At 44.2% G+C, this 17534-nt stretch overlaps 1 protein-coding gene across 4 annotated transcripts in view; it reads left to right on the top strand.

The window, feature by feature from the left end:
- mafa (MAF bZIP transcription factor a) overlaps positions 1-17534 on the top strand; it is an 81195-nt gene that overhangs the window by 11160 nt on the left and 52501 nt on the right. The window contains exon 3 of one of the 4 annotated variants that reach the window (XM_028956610.1): positions 15301-15564. The exons of the other annotated variants lie outside the window; for them this stretch is intronic. The gene's annotated coding sequence lies outside the window, so the exon portion shown is untranslated. Of the gene's footprint in view, positions 1-15300; positions 15565-17534 lie in introns of those variants that run through there. 4 annotated transcript variants of the gene reach the window in all.

Raw genomic sequence — 17534 nt, forward strand, 5'->3', positions numbered from 1 at the left:
CTCAGTACCACATCTTCCTTTCAAACTATCTTTGTGAAGCGTCATTATACTTTTATTCTTTTCCTTTTACTTCTCGACTCAGGAAACGAGCACCAACAGGGCGACATTATTTGCTGATCAGCACTATTAAGTGAAATGTATTCTGAGAGAAGCAGCCATCTCCGTCTCCCCGGGTGCTCCCCGCAGCCAGGCCTCCCCGCTCGCTGCCGCAGCACCTCCGCCATTTGCTTGTTAGTATTATTCTGTGTGTCTAATTAAACTTACCCTCCGCTAAAGACGCAGCCATTGTGAGGTGTTTTTATCGCAGATGATCTTCTCCATTAACCGCAACAGCATTTAACAACAGCGCTTTTTTTGCAAATAGCATTATAAATGTGGAAAATATTTAATCCGTGAATGTCACGCATATGATGGTACCCACAGCTGCTCTTTTATACCTGACGTTTGTGTGTGGGGGATGCCTACAATCCTGCAGCTGGCAAAGGGGACATGGGTCTCCCCAGCAGCTGTCAGTGTGACCATGGAGCATAAATTTGATATAAATTCCTCTTAGGTATAAATGTTACTGTGAATTGAACAATACAATGAAACTGTTTTTTTTTCCATGGTTTTATGCACAAAAACGATCTGTGAATTACCTAACATGACTGTACACTAGATTAAAATTGGTTATTATTATTATTGGTTATTGGATATTGGTTATTATTATTATTATTATTACTTTACTATGTGGTTTCACCTATTTTCATTTCAAGAACTATATAGTGAAATACTGATTATTCAAATTAGGTCAGAAATCTAGGTAGTTAGGTAGTTTTATGGGGTATTTTTAAAAGAAAATGTGATTTTTTTTCTAACAACCAGCACATTTCTCATTTGTGTCGTCATCCTGCAACGTCACCGCGCAAACAGAGTAGAAACAGAGAGTCGTCCGAGACCTTTCAACAGACCAGAGATGACCTCTCACCTCACCACCAGGTTCATGTAGCACTCAGAGGAGCTGTGACCACTACTTAGGCTGGACCTTCTCAACAACATTAACAACTCGCATTAAACTTTAATTGGCCACAGCGAAATCCCACATTTCTATTTGCATGTGTTCCCTCGCAGACAGCAACTTTTAAAGAGCATAGATCTGATATTGTATCGCTTACATGTCTGAAATATTGTTATTTTTAACATTTCATCATGAAGTTAATCATCACATCATTAACGTCTCCCTACGCTGCCATTCGTAGTTTGACCTAGAACTCTAACAGTGAGTTCAATCACCAGGGGAGCACATTATTTTACAGTGTGGCACACCTCACCTCCCCCTAACTTCACCTTCAAACACTAGAGCTTCCTCCGCCTGCCTTACCTTGATGAACGACCTCACCGGCAGAAAAGTGCTGAACTTCCCACTTCCTCGTCTGTTTTTCTTTTTCCCGCAAAAGATATTCATTTCAAACAAAGCAGCCGCTAAGTGTGAATTTTTTTTTTAAAAACCTTCAGTCGAGGTGAATATGGCGCCTCCTTTCCTTTTCTCATACGCCTTTTTGTGTAACTTTTAAAGTCAAGGTTTGGCCAAGATTTATCAGTCCCCCAGTTTACAAAGGAAAAAGGACATTATTTTTCGTAATGGCATTCGTTTCCATCCGTGATGGATCGTGGCATGCGCTGCCGCGTGTTTTTACGATGCATACTGTCTGTTGTCATTACTTCTTGTCAAACTTCAGAAGTCATTATATCCAACGAAGGTGTGCGTTGAAAGACGTGAGGGAGTGGCAGTGCAGGGAGTGCAGTTTAGTCCTGTCGGCTCAGCGCGCCGCTGTCACGACTATTCGTCTCGCTCGTGTTAAATTCGCGGCCTGCAGCCCGAGCATCACCTTGATGCATCACAGTCCTCGGCGTTGCCTTTCACAAGCGCCGTGGTCCACCGGGTGGGTAGGCGGGGGTCTCTCGCCGAGCCTCGCTGAGCTATTGCTGCACATAAAAGGATTGTGTCCACAGCTTTATGTCTAAGTGCACATTACTTACAACCCGCACTTAATGCTCCGGGCACAAACATATATATTTTTAATAACAGCAAGCATAAACGCTCCGCAAAACCAAGAAAACCTGGTCTTGTTGGGTCTGTCGGTGCAATGGGTATGATTTTCCTGGTACTCGATAGGGTGTGTGTGTTTGTGTGCATGTTTTGTTTCTTAATGGACGGAATGGGCTGAATACGGAACTGATTTAATTCAACCATAAACTGAACTCCAATTGCCAAAAGGGCCTTATAATAAATTGGAGTTTTTTTATGATTTAGCTTTTTGTATATTTTTTTAAAGGGATAAATGCTGCTCTGCTTGGATTTGTGTACAATTCCCCTTCTGATGTGTGCAGTTTTAGTGCCGAGCCAGTAAAACCAGGGGGGACTTTTGTTTTCCCTTGGCTCAACTCATACTGACAGTATTTGGTATCATATTAATAAATGTTTTGTCTGGCTGGAGCCAAAACTGTAATGCTAGCGTTCCTCGTGCACCAGCTTTTGTAATACTCCAAATTTTTTTTTTTACTTTTTTTTTTTTTCTAAGACATTTCTGCACTACTCTCACGTGTCAGTGCACACATGCACTGAGCAGCAGGGACGACAGTAAAGCAGCAGACTGATTGGTTGAAGGTCAGGTCATAGCGAATATGGCTGGGCAGACAGAGGAGACAGTGCGTTGTTGCTCTTCTTTTGCAGGTATTTTTAACATTCATGGCCCCTGAATTATTGCATTATCCCCAAATTGTTCTTAGTCTCGTAGCAAGAGAAACAGAAACAAAATGAAATAGAGGGACAAGGGTTGGTGAGAAGATGCAGTTGTCCCTGGTCAAGTCTCGGGTTGTAGCACCTAGATCAGCAACCTGAAGTGTCTGCAAACACTTCACAGCATTTTATTTGTGACTTTAGACCAACACACTAATAGTTATTAATTGGGAGTTAGTTTCTCTAATATTTAACAATTATTATATATTAAGAATTAAAACAATACTACTGCTAAATTCTGCTATTACTTTTACTACTTATAATAACTACTATTATATAAATATTTTTTTATACCCCAGAAGTATTCACTGTTCCCACATTTGGCCCATTTTGCATGAAGCCTGTTTATATTCATGCTTATATTAAATTTTTAGCTTCTCTTCAGTCTGGAGTAAATAAGGTTCTTGTTTGAGCAACATGTTGCATATCTGATGGCAGGCTTAAGAGCCAACATATCATGGCGATGGGAAATAAAACGCTGTAGAGAAACGAAGTGAGTGAAGGGGGAAGCAAAAAAAGAAATAAATAAATGCATTAATTAAGTGAAAAAGAGAGGGACCATATGAGAAGGGAAACAGTGGGAGCGCTGGAGCCTGTGTGTCTGCCCCTCGCGTTTTTCCCGTCCAGACATAACTGGTGTGTTTACAAGGCTCAGTGGCTCTTACTGTTAAATTATTGGTGTGGGGAGGGGGGGTGTTGGTCGGGGTGAGCGACAAGTGGGGCTCCCTCTCTCTTTCTTTCATAGTTTATGGTTAACCAGCCAAAAAGAATGCTCTTTCTGTGTTTAATTACAGGCTTTGGTTTGCTTGTCACCCCGCAAAAAGACCAGTGCTTTTGAGAATTTACTTTTGAAATGAGAGGGGAACAGCACTTTACTGCATGTACCCTCGCTGGGTGAGCTGTGTTACTGCATGCACTCAACCAAATCACCCTACATTGTAAGCCAAGGTATGTAAGGTAGCAGAGGTTCATGGCTCTGCAGAAATGTTCACGTACTGTAGGTCGTGCTAAGGTCACGACCCTGACCTCAGGGTGATTAGAGTGCAGCAACTCACAAAAACACCATAAGGACTGCGGTATTTGCCTTGGTGCCTTTTTGATGCATATGCAGAAAAAAAGCATGCTTTGAGGCTCCATTATGAGAAAAACAAGTATTTTTTTTTTTTCAAAGCAAGAGGGAAAAAAAAGAATGTTGACCCTCGGCTTGGCAGTAATCTCTGCTCTTCTGACAGCCCGCCACAGATAGCGGTACCCTCTCTGTCTATCCGCCCTCTAATCTCTGTCTGCCTGGATCTCGGCAAGAGAAAAGCCCACCGTATCTCTCCGGGTCTCGCAGCCTGAAGGAGGAGACCTCTGTTGTATGTTCGGCGGCCCTGGATTTGATAGCTCGTTCATCCCCCGCAAGCCGATAGCCGCGATCTCCGTTCGGCCTTGACGTGCGGGCGGGTGAGCGCTCTCATTCAGGTCCTCACAGAGGAGGAGTTGAAACACTAAAGGTATAAAGAAAGTGAAATGAAGTTGAGATTAAGCACACGTATGCAGACCAGTAAGAAATGGAGTCAAGGCCTACAGACGTTTTATTAACACTGGCCACGCCTAGACACAATAAAAGAAGCTTTTATCGTGTTCTGTTGATGCTGTCCCTGTGTCCACATCCTTCTTCTGGTCTCTCAGTTTCTCAGTTCTCTTTTCCATGTAAGGATGCATATGAAAGGCTGTATTGATATAGAGTATGAAATGCATATACCAACTCTCCCTTGTTGGGTTTTGGAGACTGTACATGTAATCTGTATGTTGTTTCTCTCTACTGATTACTAAAACCTTTAGATATAAAAGTAACAAATAATTATATTAAGTTGATCAAACATGATTAAACACGTTATTCTTACATGATCAAATTATTTGTTACTTAATTAACTTAATATGTATGGTTTAAAGTAATGCAAAGGAATTAGGACAGCCTAAATCAAATGAATCATCTGGAACTGAATCATCTGGACCGTCTGTAAGGAAAAATCATCAGGTAGGAGGCTTTAGGCCTGTAATGGTATCAATACACTCTTCAGTAAAACCCTAACGTTTAGGATCCCTAAGAGCCCTCTGGCCAGGCCCACCACTAATGGGGTGAAAGGTTGTAATAATTCTGGGGGCTCACAGCTGGACAGGGACACATCAAAAATACGCTAATAATAGGATGTAGGTTAGAGGGTCCCAGGATTCCTATCCCCTGGCCTCTAAGCACGCTGCGAATCGCTGCTGATTATCACGGCCGCCTGGGCCGGCCTCAGCCCTCCGTTTCAGCCGCTGTCACTCAGACGAAATTAATAGACACCAAAACGTGGCCCGTTTCATTACCCCGAAGAAGGATGAAGGCAAAAACAGTGCTTAGACAGTGACATTTCTGATTTAGAGGAAGCATTATTCAGAGCCGACTGCAGTTCCTTCTCCAGTTCATCAGATCGGGCCGACAGACGCGCAGTTTGTTTAGTGCCGCGTGCCATTTAATCCTGCATTTGGGTTCGTGCATTTTACAGAATCTTGTTTATTCATCTCTTTCTCCCTCTCTTTCACATTTTTCTTTTATTCTTTTGTGAAATTTATCACTTGCCTATATCTGTCATGGATGCCAAGATAAGGAAATGAAGCTCAGTAAATCATAGTGGGATGGATGCAGTGGAGGGTGCCTACAGAATGCATACATAGAAAGTATTGCTTTCAAAGCATGTTTCGTCCTTTTAAGAGATCATGAACATGTAAAAAATGTGTTACATCACTTTTCACATCAAGGCACCAGTTTAAATATGAGGAATTGACATCCTCACCTTCGATTTTCTGGTTGAATGTTAATCGCCTGTAATTCTGTCTGAAAACAGTCTGGTCAGGACAGTGTAACAGAGGAACACCCAGTGGTCGTCCAGTGGATTTATCATCCAGATTTACGGACTGGATGGTATTTCACCGTCCAATTGTATTAAACAAAACAAAATCTTTTTTTCTTTATGGGACGTCTTGGCCTAAAATTGATTAATTTTTGGCATGTAGTCAGTTTCGACTTCCCTGTCAGTAATCTAGCCTGTCCCTGTGCGCACCATGAGAAAAAGGATTGCATGTGGTCCCTCAGCTCAGTTGCCTTGCCAGCGGCAGTAACACAATCCCAGTCCATCACACACTGTTAAAGCGCGGCACTCGTACCCCAACACGCTATTGTCCAAAACCCCCATGAACGCGTCACGTCGCACACGGCTGACCCGCACTGCACCCCCGCATGTGGATGTCCGCACGACTGTGGGGTGTACGCTGCACACACTGGCTGTGCATTTGCACTCAGGGTCACAGGTCACTCTCCTGGACTGTATGGTGCCGGGTTTGCCGGTGTGTCACAGAGGCTGATTTTTCGGTGGGGCACAAAACACTAAAATGTTCCTTAAGCATTACTGAAGAGGTTTCCATTAGTGAGGCTGTGTGACCCCAGATCAAAGGCACTGCTTTCTTCAAAACTGTAGCAGGGTTTAACAGCCCCACTTTTACAGCAGCCTGGCTTCAACAGTGTGTGTGAGTGTGTGTGTGTGTGTGTGTGTGTGTGTGTTGGCCTTGGCCCTCTTTATCTCTCTCTGTAGTAGCGCACACTGAGGTCACAGCTGCAGGAATCACTGTATTCCCTGTGCTGCTGTCATACCCACAGACCCGGCCTGCCTCTCCCTCTCTCTCCCTCTCCTCTGCCTCTCTATATGCGGAGGCGCTCACTTTACTGCGTAGGTGCATCCCTTTTGTCTTTCTTTCTTTCTTTCTTTCTTTCTTCATGCAATTTCTATAACTCCCAAATTATGAAATTAGGATGTTCAAGTGCAACCAGGGCAACCACCAGTGGTGGCCTAGCAATTAAGGAAGTGGCCCCTAATCAGAAGCCCCCTCAAATCCCGAGCCGCCAAGGTGCCACTGAGCAAAGCACCGTCCCCACACACTGCTCCCTGGGCACCTGTCATGGCTGCCCACTGCTCACCAAGGGTGATGGTTAAATGCAGAGGACACATTTCGTTGTGTCACCGTGTGCTGTGCTGCACTTTAAAAAAAAGTCACATTTCTCTGTATTATTGTATAAACAATAGAAATAGTCTATTCTAAATATTATTTGAAGCCACTATACAGGGATGTGTCTTTTAAGTGTTAAATAAATTATTCTCCTTTCATAAAACAGTTGTGGGTATCAGACCACGGCAAGCCGACGGGTTTTCAATCTGCCATCTTCAGTATTGCTGGGTGGCATGTGGCATTCTGCTGATGCCTCCTGCCGACTTTACAGGAAGCATCTGCTGCAACCAGTCATTTTAAATGGGACGAAAAACCAGGTGAGAGGCAGACGGACGCAACAAATAAACACAAAAGGTCAGTCATTAAATTTGATTGGGCAATGCAAGCGTTAAATCTCTAAAGTTTGAAATTGAGTGCGCCTCATTTGCCCTAAAGACAAATTACCCATCCTTCCGTCTTAGTTTGGGGAAACACTGCACTGGCAGCTTTTATCTCTCATGGGTGTGTGGAGGGTATATGCTGCCAGCCATGGACACTCAGGAAGTGGGTGTGTAGGTGACATAAGCGGGACACATTGCCCTTCATCACTATCGTGACTCAAAAAAGAAAGATCACAGATGGTGGTAGATTACATTTACACTTTTTTTTTTTTTTCCCACCAACACAGGCCCCTTTGCACGCAAAGGAAATTGATTAGAAATACAGAGGTTTTGGCACAGAACCCAAATACCGTACCTGGCCCATGAAAGAGAAGGGCCTGTGTGGGGAGAGCACACTTTCCTGGCATTCACAGTGTGCATGTATACACACTGTGCTGCTCCTCGAAATAGCCAGGCTGTGCGTGGCTCTCCGCGGTGTGTGGGTCTATTTTAGCCCATCCTAAGGAAACCAGGCCATGGGCCCATTCCCTCAGTACCGTCAGAGCAGATGAGCCCATAGCCCCCATGCGTGCACGCACACTCACACACACACACACACAAACACATACATACATTTGTACAAATTCAAAAAACGCGTGCGCGTGTTTAACTTCATAATTCTCTCTCTGCAGTTTCGTAGGTGTGCACACATACAGACAGCAGGAATTATCACTCATACGCACATGTATAGTTGTCATGCGATGCACTGTTCTCACACACAAACACACACACTAGCAGCGTACTGGCAAACTAGAGAGTCCCTCTCAGCAGCACAGTCAACAGTATAATATATCAATAGATAATAAAATATAAAATAATGTAATAGAAATGTCCTGTAAATAAGTGTATATAAAAGCCTGACTGTATGTGTGTAATGATCTGGCCCTGGCTCTCGCCGGGTGATATCACCGATGACATCTAGAGACAATATCCAGGTATTGGGTTGTGCTGTATAGCGTTGCTTTGTGCCACAGCCATTCTGTGTGTAGTGTGGGTTTTTTTTTTTTTGCACTGCAAATTTTCCCTGGAAGGACCTCAAACAGCCGGCCTCCTGCTGGGAGACGCGGGGGTTCCTGTCCTTTCGGATGCCTATGCTCCCTTACTGTAATCCTCCCTGCTTTTGGGGATGCTAAAAAAATGAAGCCATTATTCCTTTGCACATTTGGTTAAGTTTCCTGGCAATCACTGGGGACATTTCGCAGAATCAACATGCAATCTTTCCCCAATCGGCCAAAAATAAAGAAAGAAAGTTTCATTTCCAGCGGCCTGTATTTTCAGCTGTTGAAAGGCCTGATGTAACAATACTCCTGCTAATAATAACAGGGTCTGTGTGGAGCGTTTACGCTCTGATATGGATACGAACGGCTCGGTTATCAGCCGCAAATTTGATGGGGCGGAAGTGATGTCACTCATATCTGCAGTCCAGTTAGCGGCCAGCCGAATGACTGATGAGGGTGCGGCCGGCCCGTGCTTTTACGCAGGAGATAAATTACCTCCCGGTGGCTCTGCTTCTGTTTATAATTAGGAGCGGGGCGGTGTGTGTGTTTTTTTATTTTTTTTACGGGCGGCTTAACGGTGAGGAAATGATCTGGCCAAAACGACACACAATTAACGCTGCCACTTTAGAAGCACACAAAAGAACAACGGCATAATGACATTTAGGCCGGAATTGCCTCCACCCTTCGTTTCAGAGGGGGATTTCGGGCGCGAGACTCCAGGCAGTTTAGGCTTGGCCCCACAGGCATCGGGGAGCGTAGGAGTATGCACGCCATAGGTATCTGTGGTTGTGGTGGTTGTGTGCGCCGGACTCATCATCTCTCAGTTATTTTTTTACCGTGAATGAGAACAAGCCGGCTGACATGAGCCGGACGGGCCGGCCGAGACCCATTGGGCGCTGGCGTAAAGTGGGTAAATGGCGCTGGGACGGCGGCTCATCTCAGTCGGAACGAACGTTTGGCAGGCGGCGTCGGCGCTATTAGCGAGCGCTAACAGTTTTATTATTAGAAAATAAACGGCGCGGTACAGGAAAAACTCTGAATGATATTAACACCTCGCCATCTGTTTCTGGCAGCTGTGTCGTTTTTTTTTTTTTTTTCCTGATGTCAAATGACAAATATTCATTTGGTCCCCTGTTCGCAACACTCCTTCTCTCGTTCTCGCGCTCAGTTTTCCTTTATTCCAATGACGTGCCTTCCTCTGTGCTCCGTGTAGAGAGCCGTGTAGATATGAGACGTGGCTCGCGGGGGGGGGGGCAGTTGTGCATGGTTAAAGACCTGCAGCTCGGTCCTCCGCGGCCAAATCCGGTTTCTCGCGGCACATGAGGCCGGCTCAGCTGCTGCAGCAGGAAGCTCGGTGGTGCCGTGGTGGCAGCTGCACAGGAGTCTGAGGCCCAGCCGCTTCAGGACAGGAGCTCTCCAACGCACTTGTCTGTGGGAGCCTTGCCTGTAATGAGAAAGAAAGAGCTTGAGAAAGAGAGAAAGAAAGGAAAAGAAAGAAATAGCAGTGGTCCTTTTGAAATGGTCTCATCAGCCCTTTGATTTGCATGTTTTGTCTTTGTTTTTAATGTCTTCCATTTCTTCTCTGCTAGAGGACCATGATGCAGCAATTAAAAAAGAAACCTCAGCAGCAAACCACAACAAATGATCGCTTAGTTACCACCAAAATGTACATCTGCACCGAATTAACCCCCAGTGCCCTCCCCAAACCCTCTTACCAACAGGGAGTAAAACACATATTAAAACAACACAGGCAAGCATTTCATCTGTAAGCCTTAAAGCCTCGGTAGGACTTCAGTTCTCCTGCGCCACCTCCACCCGAAAAAAAAAAAAAAAAAAAACTCCAGATATGATGCTGACATTTTCATGATGAATTATCTGAATCCAGATGTTTGGGCTATAAAAGTGAAAGAAAACAGTGTTTCTAATGTAATACAATTCAGAATTATTATTATATTTCATTATTTTTAACCCAAGGGTGCATCCGAACTTCTGGCCACCAGTGTATATATAACGCTTCCAGAGGGGATGCGAAATTCAGCTCACGCTCTCTTCACTGTGGGTGTGAGCCTGGTGACGTAAGTGATAATTGCAAGTGTAACTGCACCCATTTCCATGCATGGAAACCCCCGGGTTTACTTTGGGTAACTGCATTTTTTTTTTATTTCTGGATAATGTCCAGAAAAGTATATATATATACACACACACACACACACACACACACACCAAAAGTTTGGGCACACTTTCTCATGTTTTCTTTATTTTCATGACCATTTACGTTGGTAGATTCTCACTGAAGGCGTCAAAACTATGAATGAACACATGTGGAGTTATGTACATGTGGAGTTTAACGAAACATTCATCATTTAGAGTACAGCCTAATACTAACTGTTCTTATATATGAAGTCTGCATGTCTTTTAGTCTGCCTTTTTTGGTGTGTGTCACACCACACACACACACACGCAGAGCAGCACAGTGCTTTATTTAAACAGATAACCTGCTACCACAAGCCTCCAGCAAACTCCCAATCAAGGAGCTCTTTTGTTGTTTCCAAGACCTCCATAAAAACGCTCAGGCAGGAAAGCGACGCCTCCAGAAATTAAGCAGCTTATTGCAGACTGTGCAGAATTTAGGGTCCCCAGTGGGGTGCTCCTGTTCCAAGAGAAAATGAGTGCTTACTTCTCCTAGTTCAAAAGATGTTTGAAAGAGTCCATTTTGTAGAGTCGCATGCATGTGATCTCGCTGTCACACCAGGTGAAGGTGTGTGTAGAGGCACCAGCAGCCATTGTTACGGCACCAGCACCAAAGGTCCGAGCAGAACGTGTTCAGTTCTGGATATTTGTGTTTTTAATCTGAAAATGACTGATATTTATATACTACATTCACGACTGTGGGCATGTGTTGATGCTAATATGCCATTGCTTTTTAAATGTAGCAGACTTAAGGTATTCAGCAGACACACAGACCCCTCTGTTTCCAGCAAAGTGCCCGTGCCGCCCAGACACACGTGCCACCGCACGGTGCAGCGGCAAGCGCTTAGTGCTGCTTTGTAAGAGGTTTAGCTGGTCACACCAGCTGAATAACCAGGAGCAGCAGCCGAGGCCTGCCAGAGGGCGCATGCCTGCGCCGCTGGAGCGTGAGCTCGCCCAGATCCTGGGAGGTGATGTTTTACAGTACAGCCTGTACAGAGCTGTGACTGAGGGCACAGGGGGACAAAAGACTTGTGTGTGTGTGTGTGTGTGTGTGTGTGTGTGTGTGCAGCAGAGGGGAGGGTGGTGGTACGAAGGCGTTCAAAAAAGCCACTACCCTCCAAAAATAACCAGCTTATCAAAGGCCTGTGCTTTTTAATAAACACACAAATCAGCTGCACGCAGTGTCAAGTCTTCTCTTTCTTTTCTTTTTTTTAGGCCTTCAGAGACAGTCTGAGAAAACCACTGTCCCCTTAGTGTGTGATGTCTGGCTGCGAGTGTGGTTAATGCACTGCCTACTGTACGGCCACAAATCAAAATGATGGCTGCTATTGAATGGCTTGATATTATTTTATTAGGTTTGGTAGGGTGGGCACTTGCCTTGCTGTTATTATGACTCTCATGGGCACATTTCAGCACCACCAAAAAAAAAAAAAAAAAACTAAAGATAAAGAAGTAGCTTGTTACAAAATGTGTGTTGTGCTTCTCACACTTCTGTAATACGCTAATTACCATAGTAAATGAATGAGTTCTTAATTTAAATTATACTATATGAGAATGATTGGGTGCTACATTTAATCATTTATGGACAAACAAGCAAAATTGACTAGATCATTGTTTTGATTCATTATACTGAACATGCATACTTGAGTAATGGCTTTACTACACCTAGTAGACTGAGTCTTACCAAATGAGCCCCTCTAAAGACGTAATGAACACAGATTTAACAGTTCACTTGATTCATTGTGTTCATAATCCAAGTATCCTGCATAATAAAATGTATTGTTTAAATGCATTATTAAGAATTTTAAGGTTTACGGTGCAATGGTGTCCTAGCGGCCCTGTAATCAGAAGGTTGCTGGTCGGGTTCAAATCCCGAACCACCAAGGTGCCACTGAGGTGCCACTGAGCAAAGCACCGTCCCCACAGACTGCTCCCCGGGCGCCTGTCATGGCTGCCCACTGCTCACCAAGGGTGATGGTTAAAAGTCACCGTGTGCTGTGCTGCAGTGTTTTGCGACGACAATCACTTCACTTTCATATGAATCTTTTAGTTCTTTTGAATGGTGTGCACCCGCCTAACCTTTCTCAGTGTCTGTGCATGGAAGAATGAAGGCAGTGTAAAATACACATCCTCATTTACCCCTTTGTAAAGAGAACAGCTGCTGTAGTGGCTGAACAAATCATCCCTGCACACAGGAATTCTGGAGGGAAGAGTGTGTGTGTGAGCACATGTGTGTGTGTGTGTGTGTGTGTGTTTGTGGAACCAGTGTTCCCCATTGTGTCTGGTGAGAAATAAAGGCCTGTCCTGGCAGTAGAAACCCAGCTCCATGTGGAGGACCACTGGAACTGTTATCCTAGATGTTGGCATGTGTGTGTGCGTGTGTGTGCTGAGCTAAATGATCTGTTTCAAACAGCTTTGCTGGACTTTTACTATTATTTCCAGTGTCCCACTAGCATCTAACTCGGAGGAGCCCAAAACCCATAATTCCGAGCTGATGGATAATAACCGCCGATGACTCTTTCCCCATGCCCTACCCACCAGACGTCTGCTTTATCTCCCGCTACGATCCGCGGCTCTAGCGCCAGTGGTCAAAAGCGGGTAAACTCACAACGCTAACTAGTTTGCAGCTCTCTTGTTCCCTAATAGAATCGTCATGTAGTCTTATCTCTGCGTGAGTGTGTGTGTGTGTGTGTGTGTGTGTGTTTATAGTACCAGCCCAAGGGACCCCAAACGGAGGTAATGGTGTGGTTTACCCCACAGTTGTGCCATTGCACAGTCTCATTCGCGTGGGCACAATATGTTTGCACCTGAAATGGCGGTCATGTGACTGCGGGGGTGAGGGCAGGGAAGCGGCGGACCACTGAACGTTCTCCTCACACCTGGACACTCGGCTCAGTCTCGCCCTTGGTGTGTCAGCGCTGGTTTTCTCATGCACAAGGTCAAGGTAAACACTGTTTTATTTTTGTTTTTATGGAGAAAGCCCCTTATTACACCCCCCTCTTCCTAAAAATCCTGTCCTTATGCCTGAAAAACATTTTACGATGGGAGCCGCAGACAGATTTATAACCATAATTCCTCTGGCTCTCTGCTGAGATCTAAATTGTTCACTTTTTTTTTTTTTTGGGGTGGGGGGGGGTGGCAACTGCACCGCTCAGAACTGAGTACAGGCTGACTGACTGGCCGTCTGGTGATTGGCAGATTGAAAGGTGCCGTTTTTCACACTCAGATGTATCGCTTCACCTCCTGCACTTGCTTTGCGTGATATTCCAGTCAGATACGCTGGCGAGTTTATATAATGAGATGTTTCCGGGCGGGAGAAAAAATACATTCGGGGTGTTACACAAAGAAAGTGTTATTACTTAGATGGACTTTGCCAGACAAAGACGCAGGTATTATCATAATTAAAAGTGAAATGTGCCATATGGTGAATGAGAGAAGCATGTAAACAATCAGAGTAAAAGCTTTAAGCGAACAGAAACATATTGTCCTCCTCCTAAAGCGATTTTTGCCGAAAACCCTTGGTCTTTGCGGAGATGGACAACTTTTATAAAAACCTTCATCGTCACATATGTTCTGCCAGACCCCACCGTCTGGCACCATTTGGTCCTATTTAAAATATATATATGCATGCTCACACTCTCACACATACACACACACTAATACGTATTACATTATTATATTATTATGTTCCAGCACACACATACACATTTTACACACACCAATCCATTGTCATTCACACTGACACATATTTATCTCAGATAAACACACACACACACACACACACACAGACATATGACTGATGCACATTACATGTGCATTGAAGACTACTGTGTTACACTCACACTCTCATTGAAACATTCTTTAATATAAGATAAGATAAGATGATCTTTTATTAGTTCCAGAAGTAGGAAATGTACATGTTTGCATCATCATCTAATATATGCACACACACACACACACACACACACTTTCTCCCTGTCCTAGTCCGTGTCTCTGCCCTTTTCTCTTGCAGTCCTCTGAAGCCTCACTCTCTGCTACTCTCTGGGGCTTTTGTCCACGTTTATGACGTAGGCCCCAGAAGGGCAGAAATAGCCGCCACGTGGCCCCGGCACAGATCCATTCCCCAGGCAGGAAGCTGTTATATGGTTACAGTTATTTTTGTTGTCTGTCTGGGTATAGTTTTTGCCGTGCTCTCTGTGGAAGGGATCAATATTTGTCATAAAAAGCCCTGCCCGCTTCGCCGAGCGATGCCCTTTGTCGGGGGTGGGGGGTGGGGTTATGGGGTTGTTTGGCTCCTAAGTTTGTATCGCCTGTGCAGAGTAGAGGTCAAACACATTTGTCACCATCTCTACAGGTTGTTCCAGTATTGCTTTTCACCCTCCTCATTTCCCCGAATTTCTCCTCATGACCTGCTGTCTAAAAAAACGGCTCCGGAACAGCGCGCCACCCCTTCCTCTCCTCGGCTTGGTTTTGAAAACGTAATGGAACCGGTGTGGTGCGCCTTGCAGGGACTGCGAAACCGTGTGCTTACTCATGGTGCGATCAGCACCACATTTTACTTTCACAAGCAGCTCTAAACAAGTTTCAGGTTAGTCGTTTCGCTGTTCATCACAGACCCTGGTCCCTCCTGGCCTGGCCTTGAGACTAGTGGAAAAGTGACATTAACTCTACCGAGTTGTATATTTTAATTGTGCTCTGGAGAGTCTTCCACTGCTCACATACTGTGGAGCCTGTGGGAACTGGGTACTAATAGGCCCGTACCTGTGGGAAAACCAGAATAGCGTAAAAGTGAAGAAACACTGCACCACGGAGTCAGTAGTCTCGTCTAGCTCTGTTTTCACAATTATCTCTCCATGATCCCCTGTTTTTTTTTCTCTTCCCCCAGATCCTTTCAAGAGTCCCTCAACTTAGCACAACCTCTTATGATGGGTATTATGCCTCATACACAACTCTTCAGAAGATCAGGGCCACCCTTGCAAATATAATAAGTGATATGCTGCTCTTTCAAGATTTAATTACAAAATAAAACGTCAGAAGTACTTAGGGCAAATGTATCTGAATGGTCGTTGAAGAGTAACGTAACAACAATACACCCGCTTTCTTTAACACAGCAGCTTCACAGATTTGCTGCATCCTTTACAGCAAGGTTTGATCCAAACAGCTTATTTTCGAGCATGCAATGTGCATGTCAATGTACCAATCACACACCTAATATGTTTTGTTCAATAACCAATACAATGTAATATTTATGTGTTTTGATGTAGATTTTTTTAATGATTAATTTTTTTTTTAATCAGAGGGTGGGCCCAAACTTTGGTTCTGTAGTACCTGCTCTTGCACACACAGAACTTAAATAACTTCAGAATCTGAAGACTTTCAAGATCATGTTAAGCTGTTAAAACCTAATTAACACAATAGAACAATCTACTTTATTAAAATTCTATACATTAATGTCCACTAATTGCGACCACTTAAAAATCGGTCAGCCCTCTGCTAAACTTGGATAAGTTTCTATAAAACTTGGCATGGTAACTGCAAACAGGATAATTATCTTTAGCCGTGGAGAGTACTAAATGTACCCACGTGTCGAGAGTGAGTGGCAGAGACCGGTGGCCTCCAAGTGCCTTGATGACATCGTGCCCTGGTCACCTGTCACTTCTTTGCAAGGGTGTGTAGCAACATCTTGGGGTCTTGGCTTTCCCTGCAGACTGCTGGAATGCTGGTTTCTCAGAGTCATTCCTGCTTGTGCATGTGTCACCGTGTGAGCATGTGCAGACACGCTTTCACCTCAAACGGAGCAGCTGAGCGGAGGAACACTGCATTTCTCTGAGATCTTAAGATTTCTGCCTCCTTCTTTCCGAGTCAGAATTAGTCATTTGTTGCTCTAGAGTTTTGTTCCAAAATATCTTTAGTAAGTTAACTGCGGTGCAAACTGAGAAAAGGTGCATTGAACCACTTCTGCAAGATGCATAAGCAAAACCCTGCACTCTATAACATGTATTCTTGCTACTGCTGTAGTAAAGCCAGCGGGAATGTTGTATATTAATGATTCCCACATAATATCTACAGATACACTACTGTTCAAAGTTTAGGGTAATTTAGAAATGTCCTCATTTTGGATGGAGAACAATTGTTTGGTGCATTAAAAAGTCTTCAGATTGGTCCAAACTCCAGTCCATACTCTGGTATCCGTCTGTTATCGATGGATTATCTGCATACACATAGAGAGGAATTTTATTAGCAACGTCTTGTCTTGAGTTCTAATGGGAAAACCATGTTCGTTAACCCAAGTCTGTCACTTCTGAAGCTCCATTGATTATTAGAAAACCATTTTCAGGGATCTTAGTAGATCTTAGTAGAGTTGCACTTATTAAAGAAGCATTAAAGCTGGCCAAATTCACTCTAGTACAGTATCTAGTGCATCAGCAGATGTGGGTTCAACGATATAATTGTTTAAAACTTTGGCTAATAATGACATTTTAAAATGTCCACATAGATGTCCTTTGAAATGGCCTAGAATTGGCTTAAGTGCCTAGGTTCAAGAGCTAAAGCTTTGATACCCTTTCAGATACATGCAATTGTTTTTCTCACAAAGTGTAAAAATGTAATTGTCATTTTTACATATAAACAACACATTCACAGTTTGACATACATTATGTTGTGGTGTTGCATGACTTATTTAGACGGACATAGTAAGAAGTAGGTGGGGTTAATTTACATATTTAGGGAGATGATCTGTTTGCTTTTTGTGTGTGATTGCCTAAGCTCCTTTAGGACACCAGTGAGTGGGACTGTGGGTATCCGCAGTGGGCGCTCTGGCAGTACACCTTGCGTGACAGCCCTGAGTCCTTCCCCAGCCGTCAGCTGACCTCCTCTGTCAGTCTCCCAGCCCCAGCTGCCGGTCCCAGCGCCTCCCACCATCAAACATTCATGGGAGAAAATGTACAGTGCACTGGTCTCATCCCCCTCCTGTCTTCCATCTTTCTGTGTGCAACTTTACTTCATCTTTATGCCTTGTTTGACCTGTCTTGTCATTCATATTGTTTTCTTTTTGCACTGGCTTGAGTCACACTTCTCCATCGCCACATTGTGACCTCGCTTCATTTAGGATGAGCAGTG

Source organism: Denticeps clupeoides, chromosome 16 (genome assembly GCF_900700375.1).
Source record: "Denticeps clupeoides chromosome 16, fDenClu1.1, whole genome shotgun sequence".
Taxonomy (NCBI): Eukaryota; Metazoa; Chordata; class Actinopteri; order Clupeiformes; family Denticipitidae; genus Denticeps; species Denticeps clupeoides.